The sequence below is a fragment of the Protopterus annectens genome, chromosome 12.part0, assembly GCF_019279795.1.
Source record: "Protopterus annectens isolate FY-2018-M chromosome 12.part0, PAN1.0, whole genome shotgun sequence".
Classification (NCBI taxonomy): Eukaryota; Metazoa; Chordata; order Ceratodontiformes; family Protopteridae; genus Protopterus; species Protopterus annectens.
This window is the reverse complement of record NC_056746.1, coordinates 573,811,575-573,828,001: the sequence shown is the minus strand read 5'-3', so window position 1 is coordinate 573,828,001 and position 16,427 is coordinate 573,811,575. Positions and strand designations below refer to the sequence as shown.

Sequence of the window (16,427 nt, the reverse complement as noted above, 5' to 3'; positions counted from 1 at the left end):
TATCATTTTCTGTTTAAGCAGTCCCATGATATGCTGCTGGTATTTAAGCATATGAAATTGACAGTTTAAAGCCTTAATTGCCAGGGTTGCAGAAGTGTAAACCTTTTTACCCCATCTATCCAGCACCCTGGAATCTCTAGCAGAAGGGGTAGGATTTTTAACAGTAGAGGCCTTAATGCCCTTGGGACCCTGAGAAATGGTTTCAGGATCTGCAATAGTATTTTTAAAAAGGAATTTGTGGGAGTCAGGAACCCTGTAGTATCTGTCTGGCTTATAAGGAGCCGGTGGCAGAGAATCAGGAGCCATACTAGACTCTGAAAAAACATAATCAACAATGTCTAAGACAGTAGGTATAGCCAAAGGCCTACATTGAGGAAGAAGTAGAAAATCCCTAAATCTCTTTTTAGATTAAGAGAAATCCTGACTTTCCCAGTGGAAATGTTCCCGCACGCTATGTAAAGTTTCCCCAAAAGAAAAATCCTCAGGGGGAGAAGCAGAAGGAATGGAATCTTCTGCATCAGAGTCCTCATAAGTAGGTATAGACAAACAATGTTCATTAGAAGAGTCAGAAGAAATAGAATCCTGTTCAGAAGATTCATAATCACTGTCTTGCCTAGGTCTCTTTGAAGGGGGGGGGGGGGTTGGCTACCCATGATCAGAGTAATTAAATCTTCAGCCATTTTCATCATTTGTTTTTAGACATAGGGACCTGCACATGTGGCCTAGGCGTCGGTTTTTTAGACATAGATTTTGGCCTTAGTTTTGAAGATGGCATTGGTCTAATATACAAATCTGTAGGCCTGAAAACACCCTCAGAAGCCGGTGCCTGCACAGCGGCTCTGGACACATCTAAGGTAGAGACATCCACGGGTTCCATAACTGAAGCATCTTACGGCATACCGGACTCTGAATGGGTCTCAGTAGAGGCCTGTGAATCAGAAATAGTGGGTATCAGGGGCTGCAAAAGTGCCTCACTGAGTACCGGCGAAATGGCAAATGGCTTAGGAGAAGCGTCGTCGTCAGTTTTGGACCTTATCAGCCTGTTTCTGTCTTTTTCTTTGCAATTTTTAGGTATTCCAGTAGTCGGATTGCTAACCGACGACATTTCTGGATAATTAAAGCGCGAGCCAAAATATTTAGAAGCAAAAATATACCGAAGTTTAATAGTGCATTGATTAAATTTAGCACAAAACTGACAGCAAGGTACGTCGTGGTCAGGACCTAGGCAAGGAATATAGTACAAATGAAAATCCTTATGAGGTATTTGCTTCCCACAAGTAATACAATTACTAACTTTTTCTGACATTGGTAAGGAGCAAGAAAATGTTTCCCCAATGGGGTACTTAGCGTTTAGTTGAAGACTTCGGTTCTGAAACTCGAAAACAAAAATTTCAGGAGTTGGCCGACCGGTACTTGCGAACTGCTTTTGCTTCGGGCAGCGTGCGTCAAAAAAGACTGATGTAATGGCGTCGGCTGCATGTTTTATACCCCTGACGTCATGAAAGAAGGGACAGCAACCAATGCAGGACCCAAGACTTTGTTAATCAGGCCGATTGAGGGCAACCTGCCAGCAGATTATCCAAATGTAATGACTGCAACAGTGAAACACGAAGAACATCAGCTATTTGGTAATGTCTAGTACATACACATTACAAGTAAAAAGAATAGTTGCGTAAAATCTTACCATAACCATAGATGTCCTTCACTTCCATGTTGCAGTATTCTAAACATGAGGGATCCTCCACCTGAAGCGACCCAAACATCAGGTCCATACACAAAAGCTTTGCCTGGCTGCTATATACTGAGTGGGATGTTACATGTAGGTACCATAAACCTTAGGCCATAAATGTGACGTCCGCATGCAGAGATCTCAGAAATGAATGTCCCAGTCAGACAGTAGTTTAAGGGAAGCTGATCAGGATGTCATCCAGAGAGGGAAAGTTAATAATATAAAGGAGATGCCTTAGTGGGGGTACAGGGAGGGATAGGAATACTGCAACATGGAAGAGAAGGACATCTATGGTTATGCTAAGATTTTACACAACTATTCTATGTCCTTCTATTCTCATGTGGCAGTATTCTAAACAGGGGGGAGAGTACAAAAGCTCAATATGTGTTATAGGTGGCGGCAGAAGAAGAAAAACCTTCTAAGAAGCCATGCAGGATGGCTTTTGCAAAGCCTGCCCTAGCCTTGGAGATACAGTCCAGCTTGTAATGTTTAGTGAAAGCGTGGAATGAAGACCATGTGGCTGCCTCTAGGACAGTGGCAGTATTCTAAACCTTTGAAAAAAGCCCCTAAAGAGGCTACAGTCCTGGTAGAGGTGGGCCCGCACAGCGAAGGGAAGGTAGCAGAAGGTAATAGTTTTGGAAATCCATGAAGAAATTGTTTGGAGAAAGCTTTTCCCAGGGCCCTAGGGTGAAAGGAGACAAACAACTGGTTAGACTTTCTTGTAATCTTAGTCTTGTCCATATAAAATCTAAGTTTTCTGTGAACATCAAGGGAATGGAGCACTCTCTCACTGTCATTCAGTGAAGAAGGAAAAAAGGTGGCCAAGTGGATGGACTGGTTAAGCGAAAGTTCATCGACCACTTTAGGCATGAAGGATGGGTTTGTGAGAAGGGAGACCCTATACTTATGAAATATCAGATATGGTGGGATAGCCATGACTGCCTGTAACTCTGAAACCTGCCTAGCCGAAGTCAGAGCTACTAGAAGCACTGTTTTCTAAGCACAAATCTTCAAGGAGGCTGACGCTGCTGGCTCAAAAGGTGCAGTGGTGGGTTTTTCTAGAATGTAATTCAAGTCCCAAGGAAGGGGAATAGGTTTTCTTGGTGGCCTGATACGGATCACACTCTTAAGAAAAGGCTTTACCTCTAATCTGGATAGCAAAGTCGGACTGAGAGGTAGGCAACTGGAGACAGCTGATAAATGGACTTTCACTGAGGAATATGACTGTTCTTTCTTCAAAAGTTCACACAAGTAAGACAAAACTAGAGGTACATCTGCCTGAAAGGGATCTAGTTGTTTGTGGAGACACCAACTAGAGAACCTTTTCCATTTAGAAAGGTCGGATCTCCTGGTAGTGGGTTTCTTGGTGTCCTGCAGGACAGAAAGCACGTCTTCTGAGTTAAGGTGCCTAAAAGGGATCAGAAGTTTATCACCCCCAGGGTCAGTTTGAAGGTTTGTAGGTGTGGGTGGATAACAGATCTCTTCTGTTTTGTGATGAAGTCCACCTTGTGAGGTAACTTGTGGTGACTGCCCTTGGCTAGTGAAAGAATGGGGAACTAATGCTGCCTTGGCCCAAAAGGGAGTAACCAGCTAGATTTTGGGACTGTCCTGTTGAATCTTCAGCGGGACTTTATGTGAGAGGGAAGGGGGAATGCATAAAAACACAACCCTTCCAGGAAATCGAGAATGCATCCACTCTCCATGCCTGAGGAGAGGGAGTCTTTGTGCAGAATAGCTGTAGTTGCCTCTTCTGAGGGGATGCAAACAGGTCTATTTGAGGTACACCCCACCAGTGGACTGTGTCTAGAAACAGGTCTACTTGAGATTACCGAAATCTCCGTAGACCAACAAACAAAACACCGAGCCGAAAAGCCCAACGTGTCATACCACCGACACGTCAGAATGCCGACTTCCGAATGGTCGACAGTCTAACTTGAGCAGAACAAGAAATACGCTCTTGTGGATGGTGTAGTGCGATCTCAGAGTTGGTATATTTAAGTTGTGGGGGGTATGGGGGGCCGTAGCCCCCCTGCAAGAACGTGAAATGTGAAGGTAAGTGTTTTAGATTTTTTTATTTGTAGTGTATGTTTTGTTTTAGTGGTAAGGGTTTCGTTTAACATAGATGGTGGGCAGGGTGTGAGTGAGAGGAAGTAGGCAGTTTTATGTCGAGTGTTGTTTTTTCTTTTGTATGTTGTCTGCGTGTATGTTTTACAGAGGTGTGCCGGGGTTATGAAGTGTCGATATTGTGTGTGTCACTTATGAGCGGTGTCTGTGTTGTGGGCTCGGTGTTTTGTGTTTTGGTTATGTGGAATGTCAGGTAAGTGAAGTAAACCCCTAGAAACACATCCCTGTGCAACATCCATTCATGGTTCAGGGATGTTGATCTGCTGACAGTATTTGTCTGAACATTGTTTTGAGATGGAATGTAAACTGCCTACAGCATTACCTTGGAGAGGGTGGCCATTTCCCAAGCTTGGATAGTCAGCCTGCAGAGTAGGTAGGAGTTTGTTTCCCCTTGTTTGCTGATGTACCACAGGACTGTGGTGTTGTCTGTGAAAATTTTTAGAGGTCCTGGGTGAATGAAGGGAAGGAAAGCCTTTAGGGTTAGGATAAAGGTAGTCATTAGTCATTCCCTTTACGTTTATGTGTTTTTTCCTTTGACGGTAGTACCAATGTCCCTGAACCTTCAGACCATTCATAGTTGCTCACCACCCCAGGTCTGATGAATCTGTGTACATCTGTTGATCAGCAGGAAGAGGTTGTAGAGGCAATCCTGGGTTCAGGTGGACTTGCTGGATCCACCAACAAACCTTATTCTTGAGACATGGAAGGAAGGGAATCTGAAATACTAATGGATGGGCATGTTGGGACCAAACATTGATACCACTGAAACTTTCTCATGTGTAGTCTGGCTATGGGCAGCATCGGAAGTGTGGCTGCCATGAAGCCCAAGAGGTGTAGAAACTCCCTGTCCGAAATGGTGCTGGCTATGAGTAGGTCCTTGAAGTATGAGGTTAAAAAAGTTACCTCTTCTGACCTCATCAGATCTGTCCTTATTGTGCACCCCGGGAACACCTGATCTTGTGATGGGGTCCGGGAGGACTTGAGCTGGTTGATGCTGAAGCCTGAGGACTCTAGGAGGGAAATGGTGAATAGTAAATGCCTCTGGAGGGTATCTGGATGATCTGCTTGGATAAGGAGATCATCCAGGTAAGGGTAGATCTGAACGCCTTTTGTTCTGCAAAAGGCTACCACTAGAGCTAGGCATTTTGTGAATATTCTTGGTGCTGTGGACAAATCAAAAGGCAAGGCAGTAAACTGATAATGCAAGGATTGCATTGCAAAATGTAAGTATATGCAGTAAGATGGGCGAATAGGGGATGTGAAGATATGCATTCTTCAGGTCTGAAGTGGCCAGATATGAATTAGTGGTCAAAAGTGGAAGAAGAGATTGAAGGGAGAGCATGCAAAAGGTGGGAACAAGGAGAAAGGGGTTTAGTAATGACAGGTCCAGGATGGGTCTTCATGGTCCATCCTTTCTTGGGACTAAGAAGAGTCTGGAATAAAATCCTAGGCCTTCCTGTCCAGGTGGGATCCTTTGAATTGTGCCCTGACAGACAAAATCTTGAATGACCTGTGGGATGAGGTGAATTTGTTCCTTTGGGGAATGTGGGATTCCTTTCAGAATGGGTTTTTCTTTCCAAGTCATGAAATATCCTTTTTCCACTATTGACAAGACTCAGTTGTCTGAAGTGATGTGTAGCCACAGGGGGAGACAGTGAGTGAGGCGGGCAGAAAAGGAAAGATTGTTGGTAAGTGTCTGACAGTCACACACTGTTTGCCTGTCAGGAAAGGCAGTCACACACACTGTTTGCCCGTCAGGAAAGGGCTGTCTAGGAGTAGATTTGGGGAGGGTATGCCTGGCAGAGGATAATTTCCTGGCTCCTTTTCTTTGCTTTGAAGAGAGTGGTCCAGAGGCCTTCCCGACAAAACTGGGTTTGGCAGGGTAGTTTCTATGAAAATTTGGCACTGGTGATACAAAGAGATGCTCGAGGTCCTGCAACTCTTTGCTTTTCCTTGCACAGTCTTAAAAAGCTCTGCTGACTGTTTACCAAAAAGAAAATTATTATCAAGTGCAACATCCATGATTTTGCTCTTAAAATCCTCTAACCTAAGCCAGGAGTACCTCCAAAGAACAGAAGCAGAGGCAGCTGATCTAGATGATGCTTCTGCAGCATCATAGCTGCATTTTATGGAATGCCTCAACACCTGTGCAGCTAAAGAAAGGGTAGAGGCAACCTGTGCTTTGTTAGAGGAATCATGAGCAGCATTAAGTTTTTCTAAGGCCTGGGAAACAAGAACCAGGGCATATTTCACCATATGAGTTGGGTAGTTGATGGCTCTGAAGGCCAGGGTAGAAGATACGTAAATTTTCTTTCCTAACCTGTCCATCATGACTGGATGGATGACTGAGGGAGAATGGGATTCCATTTGGAGAAGCTCATAATATCTTTTTTGGACCTCTGTCATTTGGGTGGAATCTCACATGAAATACCTCCCTCATTTTAGCAATTGTTTCCCCAAATGTAATCTCTTCTGGTAGGGAATCACCTTCTAAGGAGTCCTCTTCTGGTGAGCAGTATCCTAAGGGGAGGCTAGTTAAGAAGTATGAGAAAGGGACTCATCTGAAGATGAAGAGGAAGATTCCTCTTCTGGACTCTGAGGCAAGGGGTCTAAGGATGCAGGCCTGGGACTCAGGGCTGGCAGAGCAGATGGGGCCTGTGAAGTGGGTCTATATCACAACAGCGAACTAAAAATAGCGAACGCTGATATATCGAACTTCAAAGTCCAAAAGCTGAAATATGCAAAGGGACGGATCAGCAAATTTTTTCCCATGGATGGGGACTTTCCTGTAGATTGGTTATACATATATATAGCCATTTTTATCTCATCCCTTCTTATCCTATCCTATCCTATCCAATCTGAACTTAGTCAAACATGTTAGAGGACTCCTAGTGGAAAGGATCAAGCTCTTAAACCAAGACTCAACATCTACCTATTCAGGGGCATCTGTTGGTCTACTGGCAGTTATGTCAGCACAGTATTGCTGGAGGTCTTGGTATGAGTCCCAAATGAGAGCTTATATTATCATTTCATTTATATGATTCTAACATGTACCAGCAGTGGGCATTTTGTGTGTGTTTGTAATTTGACCTAAATAAAAACAAAATGTTTAACCAATACAGCTATTATTCGAGTTTTTTAAACTCCATGTAAAGTATGGGTCAATATTTGGAAGTGTAAGCAATGTGTAAAGACACATTAAACCCATAATCACCATATAATTTAGCTAATTTTCTTTGATAACTGAAGTAGAACACCGACACAAAGGAACCTTTTCTGAGGTTCAGCATGAGATTACAACAGGTCAAGTACAAATCACAGTTGTTACTTACAAAGAACATGTGGTTGGGATAGAGAGCATTTATTACTGTAATATGTACAGTACTTTACACAGTAAAAACAAAAGAAGAGATGCATCTCTCTTGTAATCTCAGGCCTTTGTTATTGTGGCACATGCTAGCATAATTCAGAGACGGCGGATGAAATGTTCTAGTGTGATCACTGTTGGCAAAAGGCTACTTGTACATCAGTCTCTGTCACCCCTCTATGCTAAAGACTAGGTCAAATTTAAGCCCACTTTTGGCATACGACTTTGCAGTGTTGAAGTTCAGATTCTAATATTTCACTTGCCTTCTTTGCTTTTGATCTAGATACCTTCCAGATTAATACTAAAGGTTCAGTTACCTTGTCAATAAAATTCTCATTTTTGTCCATTAATTAATTTCACGTTGGACTAAAGGTTTACAGGATGATACTAGGCTATTGGCCTGGAGGCCCTTATAAGCTTAGCCAAGAATTTGCCCATGTTCCCTCAAAGTCAGCACCTGTTTTCCCTGTCCAGCAGGGACACAGGTGGGATGTCAGGGGTTTATTTTCTGTTTCCAAGGTGTTTGAAACTCTGGATTTTCCTGGTCAGGAACCTCTGTGGTCTCTCCAACTATTGCATGTGCTTGGCAAGTGACATGCTGAAGGGGGCACTGTACTCTATAATGGCTCTGATAAGGGAGGAGTAGAGGGATGTGATGACCTCCTTGGTCCTGGATGAAATACCCTTATTTATGAGGTGGGCCATGTAGAAAGCCGTCCATACAATAGAGGCAATGTTGTGGTCACAAGTGAAGTTGCTACCAATCTGGGTGCCCAAGTCCCTCATGACTGACTGTGTTACCTTTGAGATTGCGGACATGTGAGGAAGGCCATGTGATTGCCCTTACTGGATGTGGCCAATTTGGACTCGAAGTTAGCCTTAGAGGATTGAAAATCTCACTTCAGCCAGTGGCTTATTTACCAGAGCTGAGAATCAAACCTTGCACCTTCAGGAAGGAAGGCAAACACCTTAACCATTATGTCAACTGATCTGTACCTTAGTCATTATCATTACCTCCTCCTCCTGTATTTGGTGGTCTCTCCACTCCACTGTAGCTAACCAACAGAGACCATATGCTTCCCTCTCCATCCTCACTACTAAGATGGTATTCTTCATCATCAACCTCTTCCACAATGCCTCTTACCTTATCCTGAACACAAACTGCTGCTCCATAGCCACCTTTGTTTTCTCCACTTTTCCTCACTTTAATGTACATCACACGCTGAATTATTATTACATTCAATCACTCCTTCCTTTCATTGAAAGACAATTCGTTCAACAGATGCTTAACACTCTTTTTTCAACAAAATTCAAAGCTGCAGACATCACTCCTGACTTGAAACAAATTTCAGTGATGTGATGCCTTTGAAAAGAGTACAGTGAGGATTATCACCAAGTCTTCTTCTGTCCTATTCTGATGACTATTCCCCCACATCCTGTTAATCAATAGGCCTTTTTGTTTTCCAGTTCCATGAACAGCTGGTCAATAGTGGAGGTAACAGCCAACAGATAAAGATGCTGTCATCCAGGGAGACCTGGAATTTTTGTCCCTAACCCCTCATGCATGCTGCTGAAACAGTACTGACCTGGAGGCACATGGCTACATACACATTAGAAGTGAATATGCGCTACAGTGCTACCTTCACACTGTTTAGCCCAACCAAGTGCACGTTCTGGCTCTTATGTTGGACACCTCTACATCTAGCCTACACCAGGTGAAAACAATGGAGAAAGTACAGTTTTGTACCTACCATAAATGTAGATGTTCGAGTGGATACACTGCTGCAGTCATTACACTTGGGTTATCCTGCCGTCAGGCGGTCCCCGCAGTCGGCCTGAGTTCCAAAGTCTTGGTCCGGTGTCGGTTGCGGTCACTTCTTCCCTGACGTCAGTGCGACAGGGGTATATAAGATGCAGCAGACGCCATTTTCTTCAGTTTTTCTTGCCCCAGATGTCAGGTGCCCCCAAAAAGATAGGCAATGCAAATTGCTTGTAAAACATACATATGAAAAGCAATCAAAAACTTTCAGTTACCAGCAAATACTCCCCATAGGTAAGTAAAGGGTAGAAGACTTGGGTACGTACCAGCAAGTAAGAGGGGAAGGAGGGAGGGTAACCTGGACTGCAGCAGTGTATACACTCGAACATCTACATTTATGGTAGGTACAAAACTGTACTATGTTCATCATGTTACACTGCTGCAGTCATTACACTTGGGTAGAATCCCAAAGCTGAGGTAGGGTGGCTAGTTCTATAAGGCATTAGGGGTAGCTATAAGGCCCTGCAGAACTGCAGTGGCAAAGCCAGCTCTGGGTTTAGAGTAAAGAGGCAGATGGTAATGCTTGGTAAAGGTATGTACAGAACTCCAAGTTGCTGCTTCCAAAATGTCTTTGGTAGGTACTCCTCTGAGGTAGGCAGTTGAAGTGGCTGTTGCCCTGGTGGAATGAGACCTAATGCTGTTAGGTACAGTTTTCCCATGGTGTGTATAGCAGAAACATATACAGTGTCCTATCCATTTTGAAATGGCCTGTTTTGAAATGGCTTTTCCCTGTGCTCCTGCACCATATGCTACAAACAATTGCTCAGTTTTCCTGAAAGCTTTGGTTTTGTCCAAGTAGAAGTGTAACTGCCTGTGTATGTCCAAAGAATGCAGATGTCTCTTCCCTTTATTCTGTGGGTTTGGATAAAAAGTTGGCAAGTAAATAGTTTGGTTTAGAGCCACACTTGATACCACCTTTGGCATAAAAGTTGGGTTTGTTCTTAAAGACACCCTATCTTGGTGGAAAATGATGAAAGGTTCCACTGTTATTAGTGCCTGTAATTCTGAAACTCTTCGTGCTGAGGTTATTGCCAGGTGCAGAGCAGTTTTCCAAGAGACATATTTTAAGTCTGCTGAGTTTGCTGGCTCAAAAGGAGGTAAAGTTAATTTTTCCAACACGAAGTTGAGGTCCCAAGTTGGAGTTGGTGCTCTACGGGGCGGTCTTATGTTTTTAGCCCCTCTGAGGTACTGTTTTAGCAAAGGATTAGAAAAAATAGGTGGGTCCATGTTGTAATGAGCAGAGATGGCCGAGGCGTGGATCTTGATGGATGAAAAGGAGAGGCCTTTGTCCAGCATCTCAGTTAAATATTGTAGTATCTGAGGAACATTTGGGACAAGAGGGTCAAGGCTGTGAGCCTGGTTCCAGGCACAGAATCTCTTCCATTTATCCGAATAGGCTTTCCTGGTGCTAGGCCTTCTGGTCTCCAGAATGACATCCATAACAGCTTTGGAGAGAGGCATTGCTTGCTTGACTAAGGAATCTGCCATGCAGCCAGGTTTAAAGTCTTTAACTGGCTGTGAAGTATCGGACTGTTGTGCTGAGTCAGAAGATGTGGAATTTGTGGTAAAATCCAGGGTGAACCTTGTGCTAAGTTCTTTAAGATTGGGTACCAGTGCTGGTGTGGCCAGTCTGGGGCAATCAGGATCATCCTTGGCTTTTCTTGCCTGGCTTTTATGAGTACCTTTGGAAGGAGAGGTAGTGGTGGGAAAGCATATACTTGTAGGTTTTTCCAGCTGAATGAGAGGGCATTCACTTTCCATGCTTGTGAGTGGTAAGTCCTTGTGCAGAATTTCTGTAGCTGGCAGTTCACTGGGGATGCAAACAGATCTATGTCCGGGCTCCACCATTTTTGTGTTATCATTCTGAATATTTGTGGATGTAACTTCCACTCATGCGGATCCATGATGTTTCCGCTTACGTCGTCTGCCAGTGTGTTTTTCTCTCCTGGCAGGAATTGTGCTTGCAGATGAACTTGATAGGTTAGAGCTGTGTTCCACAAGGTCATGGCTTGTCTGCAGAGAGGATAAGAATGAGTGCCCCCTTGCTTGTTTATGTACCACATAACTGTGGTGTTGTCTGTCTTTAGTAGTAGTTGTCCTGGATGCAGAATGTCCTTGAAAGCTATAAGGCTATTTTGTACAGCTAGCATCTCTTTTTGATTGATGTGAAGATGCCTTTGTTCTGCGGGCCACTTGCCCTGAATACATTTTCCTGCTATGTGTGCTCCCCAGGCGTAATCCGATGCATCTATTGTTAGTGTTTGCCTGGCTGTGGGTTGAGTGAAAGGCTGTCCCTTGTTGAGGTGACATGTTTGAGCCAATCATTGAAACTCCTGTTGAAGGCAAGGAATTAGTGGTATTACTGTTTCCAAACATTGACAGTGTTAAGACCAGACACTCTTTAGGTACCATTGTAGTTTCCTCATATGCAGTCTGGCATATGGAATTAGTAGTATGCAAGATGCCATGTAACCCTAGGCCTGCAGAATTTTTCTTGCAGGGAGTTGGGTTTTTGTTGCCATCAATTGAAAATACTGAGTCAGTTGTCCTTGCTTGTCTGGCGTGAGATAAGCCATCTGGGCCATTGTATTCAAGCTGGCACCCAGGAATATTATTCTCTTGTGAGGGCACCAGTTTTGACTTCTTTTCGTTTACTGTGTACCCTAGGCAACTTAATAACTTTTTTACAAATGCCAGATGCTTTAGAAGAATGTCCTTGCTCTCTGCTTGAATCAGGCAGTCATCCTGGTACGAATAAATTTGAATTCCTTTCTGTCTGCAAAATGCAATTACTGATGCCAGGCACTTTGTGAAGACCCTGGGCACAGTAGATAAGCCAAAGGGCAGTGCAGAGAATTGGTAGTGCATTGAACCAGCTATAGGTTCATAGGTTCATAGGTTCATACTAGGCTATCTGCCCAAGGGCATTTATAAGCCTAGCCCATAGTTATGTGGCTTTCCACCTTTAGTTTGAATAAAAACTATGCCTATCATTTTGCTGTGCCTCTGTCAAGCAGTGACGCTGAAGTAATCCCTGGGGTATATCTGCAATCTCCCCATCCATTGGTCAAGATTCCTCTTGAACAAGACCAGAGAGGTGCTCTGCCTCACATGTACCGGGATTTTGTTCCACAGCATAGGGAGTCTCTGGGTGATGAATCTGTCCCTCCAGCACGTTCTATTTATAACCGTGTCAAGGTTTAAGTCTCCCCTTGTGGTTCTGAGGGATCTAGATTTTCTGAGGTGAAGCATATTCATCAAATCTGGGTTTGACATGGCCTTATATGTCAGGCACAGGTCACCTCTGAGCAAGCGGTATGAGACTGAATAGAGCTGGAGTTCTTTCAGTCGGGCAGCATAAGACATATTTTTGAGACCCTTTATCCTTTTGGTGAGGAACTTTTGGGGCCTTTCAAGCTGCAGCAGGTGTCTGGTCAGATACATTCCGAACGGGGCATTGTACTCAATCATAGGTCTAATAAGTGATGAGTACAGGGGACGATGACCTCCCTTGATCTAGATGTGAATCCCTTCATGATCAGGTGGGTGATATAGAAGGTTTTCCTAACTACTTTAGCAACATGAGTGTCAACCGAAAGGCTACTGTCAACCTGGGTCCCCAGATCTCTGATGACTTTTTCTGTGCTCAGTGGATTGCCACCTATATGGTAGCTAGGGGTAGCCTTGTTTTTCCCAAAGGGTATGACTATGCATTTTTGGCTTAACTTCAGGCCATGGCTCTGGCACCAGTTATCCATTTCTGTGAGGCCCTTCTGGAGGATATCTGTGTCAGATGTGTTTTCGACTATGGCCAGTTTGCAGTCATCTGCAAACTTTGTCAGCCATAACCCTCCTGTGTTTGCTTGTACTTCAGAAAAGTAGATGCCGAACAAGAGTGGACCCAGGACTGAGCCCTGTGGGACACCACTTGTGACAGGCTTTGAGTCTGACATGGCTCCAGCAACTCTGACCCTGTGGGTTCTGTCACTTAGCCAGTTTGCAACCCATCTTGTGATGTATGGGTTTACATTCAAGCTGATGAGTTTTTCGATGATACCTGAGTGGGGTATTGTGTCAAGGCCTTTGCCAGGTCGAGGTAGGCTGTATGGACTGCCTTTCCTCATCAATGGCCTTGGTGACTGTCTCAAAAAGTCAACCAAGTTTAAGAGGCAGGATCTGCCTATGACAAAGGCAAACTGAGTTGGATCCAAAGTCTGCAAGTTCCCTATGTCTTTATTTATGAGTTCCATTATGATCCTCTCCATGGCTTTGCAGATAAGGCTTGTCAAGCTAATGGGGCGGTAATTTCAGGGTCTGTGGAGGCAGCCCTTATGAAGTGGGACCACAGTGCCGCCACTCCTTGGATCCTGAGGTGAGGCTAAGATTAAACAGCTGTCCTAACTGTGGGTTTAATTCCTCATTGAGTTCATGAAGCACACAGCCGGGGACACCATCCGTCCCATGGATGCTGTGTTTTTGCCTTAGTGAGGGCAGTTCTCACCTGGGCGTTGGAGATGTTTGGGGGCTACAATCCTCTGGAATAGATATCTCTCCTTTTGGGGAGGGAGAAGTTTGCACTGAACCTGTCAGCCAGTATGTTGGCAATGTGTGTAGGTTCAGTAATTTTCACATCATTTTGAACTAATTCTGAGCATATCTGGGAGTTTCCTCCTAGGTTTCTAACATAGCTAAAGAAGGCCTTATGATTCTCTTTAGAGTCCTTGGCGATTTTTCTCTCAAAATTTGCCTTGGATGATTTTATGAGAGCTCTTAGTTTTTTACTTATAATGATCAAAGGTGTCTTACCTTTCAAGGATTTTGCTCTATCTTGTAGTAGCTTCCTCCTTTTGTTGTAGAGCTTGTTTATGGCTGGGGTCCACCAGACTGGACGCTTGCCTTTGGTACAGAGAGTCTTAGTTTTGTTTGGGATTGCCTGATCCATGCAGTCCTATGAATCTGAGGTATCTTCTGCAGTTTTGTCTGATAGGGACATGCAGGCATGCCTCCTTGAGGTCCAAAGTTACGAGTCAAGCTTTCTTGCCCAGCATGGGAAGAAGCTGCTGTAGTGTCAACATTCTGAATTTTGGAACATCCAGGTAAGTGTTTAGAGAAGAAAGATCCAGAATGGGCCTCCAGGCTTTGTCCTTTCTGGGAACCAGAAAGAGTCTTGAGTAAAATCCTTGTCCTTGCTCCTGTGTTGGTACCTTTTGAATAGCTCTCATGTCCATGAGTGATGTAATTTGTCTTTGAGCCTCTGCCCATTGATATGGTGGCAGATTTGGCATTCCTTTTAACCTTGGCAGAGTGTGGAAGTGGAACCTGTAACCTTGAGAAACAATGTTGAGAACCCATTTGTCTTTGGTGATCATATGCCAATTGTGACAGAAAAGTGCCAGTTTTCCTCTGTAGTAGGAAGTCATTGGGGCTGTTTTTTGTAAGGTTGAGGCCTTTCTTCCCCTTCTTTCTGGGTTGATGCATCCCATTGTCGAGGCCTGTAAGGACCTTGTGATTAACCTCTACCTCTTGGACGTCTGTATCTGCCCCTTTGAGGTTTGTCTGTAACTGGAAAGGACCAATTTTTTGTTGGCCACTTTCTGCTAAATCGAGGAGGCTGAACCTGTAAGAAATCCTTCACCATTTGCATAGATTTTGCCTTATCCTCCATTTTCTTTAATATCTCTTCTGCCTCAACTCCAAATAAAACATCCTGTTGCAAAGGTGCATCCAATAATATTGCTTTAACATGATCTGGTAACGTCTGTTCTTTTAACCAAGCATGTCTTCTAATGACAGATCCTGTAACTGCTGCTCTACAGGAGGCCTCTAATGAATCAAAACCACATTGCAAAGTATGTTTTCCCACTTGTTCAGCTGCATGCAATAAATCCTGCATTTCTTTATAATTAGGAGGATCTGAGTTTGGAAGCATTTTTTGTTTCAACTGAGACATCAAATATTGTTGATATTTTAGCATGTGAAACTGGCAATTTAAGGCCCTCATTGCTAAAGTTGCAGATGTATATACTTTCTTCCCCCATCTGTCTAATGCTCTGGAATCTCTGTCAGAGGGGACTTGATTCTTTGCTGAGGAGGCCTTTACCCCTTTGGGGCCCTGAGAAATAGTTTCAGGGTCAGCAGCAGGGCTTTTATAAAGAAATTTGTGAGAGTCAGGGACTCTGTAGTATCTGTCAGGCTTAACTGGAGCAAGAGGTAAAGAATCAGGATTTAAACTGGATTCAGTATACACATCATCCACAATGTCTAACACTGGAGGAATAGCAAGGGGTCTGTGCTGAGGTAATAAAAGGAAATCTCTGCGCCTTTTCTTGGATTCTGAAATATCCTGACCCTCCCAATGGAAATGCTCCCTCATGCTATGCAAAGTTTCCCCAAAGGAGTAGTCCTCTGGCGGAGAGGCCGAAGGAATTGATTCCTCAGCATCAGAATCCTCATAAGGGGGTAAAGAGTATCCTAGGTCTGAGGATGAATCTGAAGAGATGGATACCTGGTTGGATGAGTCATAGTCTGCATCCTGTCTAGGCCTTTTATCAAGAGGGGGATGGGACCCCCTGATCAGAATGATTAAGTCTTTGGCCATTTTGAGCATTTGTTTCTTAGGCATGGAGGCCTGTCCTGGTGAATGTTGAATTTGTTTCTTTGTTTTTAAAGGAGTTTTAGACTTAGCAGAAGATTTAATGGTTAACTGAGTAGGTCTGAAAACACCCTCTGAAGCTACGGATTGTTCAGCTACTCCGGATCCCTCTGAAGGGTTAGTCTCGGTAGGCTGTAAATCTGGTGCGTCCGAAGGCCCGGCCATCTCCACGTGGGAGTCAGATGCGGCTTGAGATTCTAAAGATGCGGTCGTCAGGGGCTGAGAAGGCGCCTCGCTGAAAACCGGAGAACCGGCGACTGGCCTAGAAGAGGCTTCATCGTCAGTTTTGGGCCTCAGATGCCTGTCATTGTCTTTGCGCTTTTTGTGTATTCCGGTCGTCGGTAGTTCTGACGGCATGGTATAATTGAATTTTCTGCCAAAATAATGTCGGGCAGAATCAAACCAACGTTTAATAGTGAGCTTGTTAAACCTAGCACAAAACCGACAACCTGTGACGTCGTGGTCGGGGCCTAGGCATGGGATACAATAGGAATGGAAATCCTAATGAGGTATTTGCCTCCCACAAGAAATACAGTTATTAACTTTTACTGACATCGGTCTGAGGCAAGAAAAAGTTTCCCCAACGGGGTACTTAGCTTTGTAGAAGGCTTCAGTTCTGGATTCGGAATGAAAATGAGTTGGCCGACCGGCACTTGTGAACTGCTATTGCTTCGGGCACCGCGCGGCAAGAAAGACTGAAGAAAATGGCATCGGCTGCATCTTATATACCCCTGTC

General features: G+C 44.1%; 1 protein-coding gene across 1 annotated transcript in view; it reads right to left on the bottom strand.

The window, feature by feature from the left end:
- LMTK2 (lemur tyrosine kinase 2) overlaps positions 1–16,427 on the bottom strand; it is a 1,522,811-nt gene that overhangs the window by 90,794 nt on the left and 1,415,590 nt on the right. The gene's annotated exons all lie outside the window — the stretch shown is intronic.